Source organism: Sciurus vulgaris, assembly GCF_902686455.1.
Source record: "Sciurus vulgaris genome assembly, chromosome: 13".
In the NCBI taxonomy this organism is placed as follows: Eukaryota; Metazoa; Chordata; class Mammalia; order Rodentia; family Sciuridae; genus Sciurus; species Sciurus vulgaris.
The window spans coordinates 82,537,517-82,543,516 of NC_136474.1; positions in this window are offsets into that span (position 1 = coordinate 82,537,517).

Consider the following 6,000-nt stretch of genomic DNA (forward strand, 5'->3'; position numbering starts at 1 on the left):
AATGACTATGATAAAGAAGATAAAGAGGTTGAGCTTCTAGGATTAGGCAAACATTGGTAGGACTTCACCCAGGGGCAGGTGGGACAGTGGCGACAGGGACCAGGGCAGATGGGAACACCAGAGACAGTTTATGCCTGCATGGCTGCAGAAAGCAGGGAAGAGGTGGCAGCAGAGGGGCTGAGAGGAGGCTGTCTGCACATGGAGAAATGATTTGCAGTGAGACCTGTCCTTTCCCGGGACTGTACCTCCCTACCTGCCAGTCTCAGAGTCATGTCCCCTTTTAGGATGGCTGTGGGTCTCGGCGCCCCCTCCGTGAGGAGTGCATTGAGAAGCCATCAGCATGGGAGCTGCCATCTTCTGCTTTCCCGCTGCCCTTTCCATTGTGAAAACTGCTGGACTGGAGAAGAGGGTGGGCACCTCCCGCTAGGCCCAAACCTGGAAATTCTCTTGGGGGAGAAAGACTCCCAGGTGAATGCAGAGGCTGTGCTCAGCTGGCCTCTGGGTATTCTACAGAACTTCATGAGGCTTAAAGCTCCACCTTGCAGGAAAGGGGCTACTGCCACTGAGGAGAGATGGTGCTGAGGGTCAGTCACTGGGCAAGAAGTCAAGTTGAGCACAGGGCTGGGCTCTTCTGCCTGGGGACTGAACAGAATCTGGATGCTTTTGTGGTATGTGCTTAGGTGACCACAAGAGGGCAGCAGCCGAGGAACCTGCGGAGGGCCCCACAGCCTTCTAGAAATGCACCAGAAGCTTCCCAGGAAAACTTGTCAATTGGAATAGGACAGTCAAAGGGTATTGACGGGTTCCTTTTAAATGGCAAGCCCAGTGAAAATCAGAATACCCAAATAAGTTTTGCACTTAAGCCTTTTGGAAACATAGTTATTATTTCCAATATATGTTATTTTCAACAGAAAACAACCTATCTTCCAGTGACTTCCACTGCCTTCCCTCCAAGGAACTTGAAATAAAACCTGATGTTTTATTTCTTTTTCATTCTTCAGGATGAGGACTGCCTCTCCAGGTCCCTGGATCCTTAATGCCCGATGCACTGCTGTGCCCTCCCACCCCCCACCCCCTAGGACTGAGGGAGGATGTTGGCTTCTTGGTGGTGGAGATCCTCTGGCTTTCCTGGGTTGTTGGGTGGCTGGGACTCCTGCTCAGCCCCAGCCTCCACGACCTCTGATTCTCACCCACGCTGGAGGCCAGCCAGAGATATCTCAAACCAGGGAGAAAGATGGAACCTGCAACTGCATGTGGAGTTAAGGAAGGTCAGAGTGCCCTCTGGCATGGCTTTGGGACTGCTCAGGACTTTCTCCTGCTTCTGGAGTTGCCAGGCTCTCCGGCTGGCTTCCACAGATCCTTCTAGAAGCTTCCCTGGTGTATCTTGGAGTCTTGATTGGAGTGTGATATTGATAATGAAGGTTTCCTCGTAACCACGGTGAGAAGAGAGTGTAGAGATATTTGGAAGCACTGACGAAGGCAGAGCCCAGGAACAGGTTGAAGAAGGTCATCTAAGTGAGTCATTCCTGGTGGGGTCTCTAGGTCATCGGCAGCGCATGCCCGGGAACTCATTAGAAATGCCACTTCTCCACACCTCCCTGACTCTGGCATCAGAAACTCCGGGCTGTGCCCCATCAGCCGGTGTTTCCACAGGTCCCCCAGGTAATTCAGACATAGTCTCAAGTTTGAGACCCACAAAGCACGGCTTGGGTAGAAACGTGTATGGTCGCAAAGCCAGGTGAAGCTTGGTGTAGAGAGGAAATGAATGAAAAAGTAAAAACTGAGAAGAAAAAAATGGACAAGCAGGCATGGGGAGACCTTCCTCTGTGCCTGCTGGGGTGTGATAAATGAAAGTCGCACCTGCCCTGGGGGTGTGAGCTGTGCTTTGTATCTATCTAGAGCTTTCCACTTTGCTGTGTCAAATTGATTTGGCTAAAAACAACTTGTGGTGGTGACCTTTGAGTCAGCTAATATTACTCTCCTCACCGCCTCCAAAGCACACGGAGGAGTTCAGGGTGGATGAAAATCCTTCAGATCTACTAAATACCAAAGCCTTCCAAACACTGTGTACTTTTCAGAGAGGGTTTCTTTTTATTGGAATTTCAGATTATTGAAAGGTTATCTGTCTCCTGCCCCTGGAGGGGATTACAATGAAATGGGAAGGCGAGCACATGGCCATGTGTGCTTTCCTCCCTCCGCTGGCCATGCCCGCCCAGCTGCAGGGAGCACAGCCAGGGAGCCTCCCAGGCCTTCCCCACAAGGCCTCGGGAGCTGGGCGGCTGACGCTGAGGCGATGGCTGGGCAGCCACCCTTGCCACAACGAGAGTTCTCCAGCTTCCTCCTGAGGATCTGATTCCTCCCAGACTTTGGCAGCCCAAGGCTGGCATTGGATATAACTGCCTCAGGCCTCAGTTTCCCTGTCTGGGACGTGACCCCAGGCCCTTCATACCCTGCTGCCCATCTCCAGTCCTTCTGGGTTCTTTTCTGGGCTATAGCCATCTCCACTCCTTGGAGTTCTTTTCTAATCCATGTGTTTTGTGCTGTTTCATTATCTTAAATTAATTTTTATTTTACCCAGCAAGCCACTCCTTGGCCTGCCTCGTTGAGCTCCCCAAATCCACGCCTTGAGGGAGAGCAGAATTAGAAGTGAAAAGATTAGATTTTGAATCTTTAAGGAAACCACTTGAATCAACCTCAGTTTCCCCCTCTGTCAAGCTTACCATATACCAGACAGGATTATCTCATTGAATCCTCAGAGCGACTCTTAGAAATAGGTACTAACTAATTTTTTCAAGCAGACACAATTTAGAGTCCCATTTTACACTTGAGAAAAGTGAAGCTCAGAGGGGTTGAGTGAGTCACCAAGGTCACACAGCTTGCAAGTGGCAGAGCTGGGGTTACAGTGAGGCTGTGCTCTCGGCAATACTTAGTATCACAGTAGCTCTTCCTCCTCCCAGTTCTGTTAAAGGAGGGAAGTGAGACATCTGCACCATATAAAGGGAGCAAAGTCTGCTGTGTTTTTCAAGCTAGTAGGGGACCACCCCCACTTTCCATCACCCCCGTCCAGGTACAGTTTCCACTCAAGTTGTCTGGTCAAGCTGTTTGAGGTGGACTAATAAGAAGGAAAAGGGAAAACGATTTCATAAAATCTGAAGCAACAATTCACAAACAGAAGCCACAGCTGAGTCTGAAGTGCAGCTGGGCGAGTCCCAGGAGACAGGACAGCCCCCCCAGGGCCGCCACAGGCACCGGTCCCTGAACCCTGGAATAGCTACCCAGGGGCCTGCCGATGCTACAGGCACTGGCCACAATCTAACCCCAGGGCTTTCCCCCAGCAAATGGAGTTTTCCCTTCCACTTAGAATCCTTTCCTTCTAAGACATACATGCAATCAACAGATATCTGAGCAAGTGCTCATCATCTCTAGTAATTAGAGAAATGTGAATCAAAGCCACCCTAAGATTTCGTCCAACTCCAATCAGAATGGCTATTATCAAGAACACAAGCAATAATAAGTGTTGGCGTGGACGTGGGGGAAAAGGCACCCTCATACATTGCTGCAAATTGGTGCAACCTCTCTGGAAAGCAGTACGGAGATTCCTCAGAAAACTTGGAATGGACCCACCATTTGACCCAGCAATCCCACTCCTCAGTTTATACCCAAAGGACTTAAAATCAGCATATTACAGTAATGCAGCCACATCAATGTTTATAGCTGTTCAATTCACAACAGTTAGATTGTGGAACCAACCTAGATGCCCTTCAATTGATGAGTGGATAAAGAGACTGTGGTATATATACACAATGGAATATTATTTAGCCATAAAGAAGAACAAAATTATGGCACTTGCAGGTAAATGGATGGAGTTGGAGAATATCATGCTAAGTGAAATAGGCCAAGCCCAAAAAACTAAAGGCTGAATGTTTTCTCTGATAAGTGGATGATGATACATAATGGGGAGGGGGGAAGGGAAAAATGGAGGAACTTTAGATTGTGTAGAGGGAAATGGAGTGGGAGCAGGGGAGGGAAGGAAAGATAGTGGACTGAGACAGACATCATTATCCTATGTACATGTATGATTACATTAATGGTATGAATCTACATTGTGTACAAACATACAAATGAAAAGTTGTACCCCATCTGTGTACAATGGATCAAAATGCAGTCTGTAAAAGTAAAAAAAAAAAAAATTTAAAAAGATAATTCTACTGAAACAAAATATATAAAGTTTTACGGTTGTCTTTAATAAAATGGCAAAAAAAGAATCCTCTTCTGTTCTCATTCCTTTCTCACTTTCCAATTCCCTGCATCTTCTCTTTTTCCCCCATCTTTGTGTGAGAAACTGCTATTTGACCCCCAGGATCCATTCTCTCCTCTCCCGGCAGCGCCATGTCCAGGGCCCCCTGGCGGGGTGACCATGTGACCAAGCTCCACCAATAGAAGGTGAGAGGCAACGGTGTTCCTCCACCCGGGAGGAAGGACCAGCTGTGTCAGTTTCTTGGGCTCTTCTTCCCGCAGCCTGGAGCTCCAGGGTTGTGGTGGAAACCCATCCCTGACCGTCCGCACAGCCATGGGCTTGTCCTCCCTTTGCTTATTCAAACTCTTGCCTCTCACCTTCCATCCACCTGCAAGTTCCGGAATCTTCTCTACTGAGATTCCTCCGCACTCACACACGCACTGGGAGTTCTCCTTACCTTAATTAATAGAAAATAGCAGAATGTGGACCTCATTGCCTTCATCTTAGATGAATGATCTCAAACATTGCTTGAAAATGACTTTTTTTCTTTCTAATTATAAAAGAAACACATCCTCAATTCAGAGAATTTGCAAAGCCTCATGGAAGCGAAAGGAAAATAAATGAACCTAAGGAAATAAAAATCACAATTTTATTGCCAAAATGGGTAAAGATGACTGTTAATGTGCATGCATAATTTCAGAATTTTTTTTTCCATGCAAGCATTCATTTTTCCCTCTAAACAAATTTAAATATGTGTTTAAATTGGATTCTAGTCACTTTATCAGTTCATGTCTTACCATATCCACATTTTACTGTCGATTTGGAAATTACAAAGCAATTGACTCCAAACTTTTTTTTTTTTGTATTCAGAAAATAATACCTATAAGTTCACATTAAAATGAAAAATTTTGGAGCTGAGCGTGGTGGTACGCATTCGTAATCCCAGCAACTTGGGAGGATGAGGCAGGAGGGTTAAAAATTTGAAGCCAGTCTCAGCAACTTAGCAAAACCCTGTCTCAACATAAAAAGGGCTGGGGAGGTAGCTCAGTGGTAAAGCACCCCTGGGTTCAATCCCTCGTATCAAAAAAGAAAAAAAAAATTTTTTTTCCTTCAATAATAGCACAAACAGAAAATCAGAGTTAATGTCTTTAAAAGTCTTTTAATATATTGGAAATTCATGTCTAGAATGCCCCCTTCAATGCAAGTTCTTAGTAATCCGGGGTCAGTACTGGAGGCAGATGCCTTTACTCTGTGTGATCCAGGTGGAGGCCGCCTGATGCTGGCCTCCGGAGCAGAGATGTGCCACCCACTCAGGAAGGCAGGAGCCGCAGTTTCCTCCGCTCTCTGTCACTCTCCTACTCCCAGCTGAGGTGCAATCTGGCCCTGAAAGGATGCAGTCCCCAGTGTTTCTTTCCCTGGTCGCCTCTATGTGGCCCTTTGCTAAAGTGGAAAGGGGCCTGTGCACATGCAGAGGGGGATCTGCCCCGTTCTCTAACCACAGACAGCAGGGCACTTGCACCTGGAACTTAGCAATGGGGAGAGAGAAACTGTTTCCTTTCGCTGCACTAATAGACTGAGTCTAATTAGCATCTGGTCCTCAATAGCTCACGTGGTCTGCTCGAGCTGCCAGTCAGAGGAGGGTGTCTTTGTGAATGAGGAGAGAGAGGGGGACAGGAGTCTGTGAATGAGGTAACAGGATTGAGGACAGCCAGGAACCAGACGATGTGTCCATCCCTTTAGATTATTTCACTTAATTCAATTCA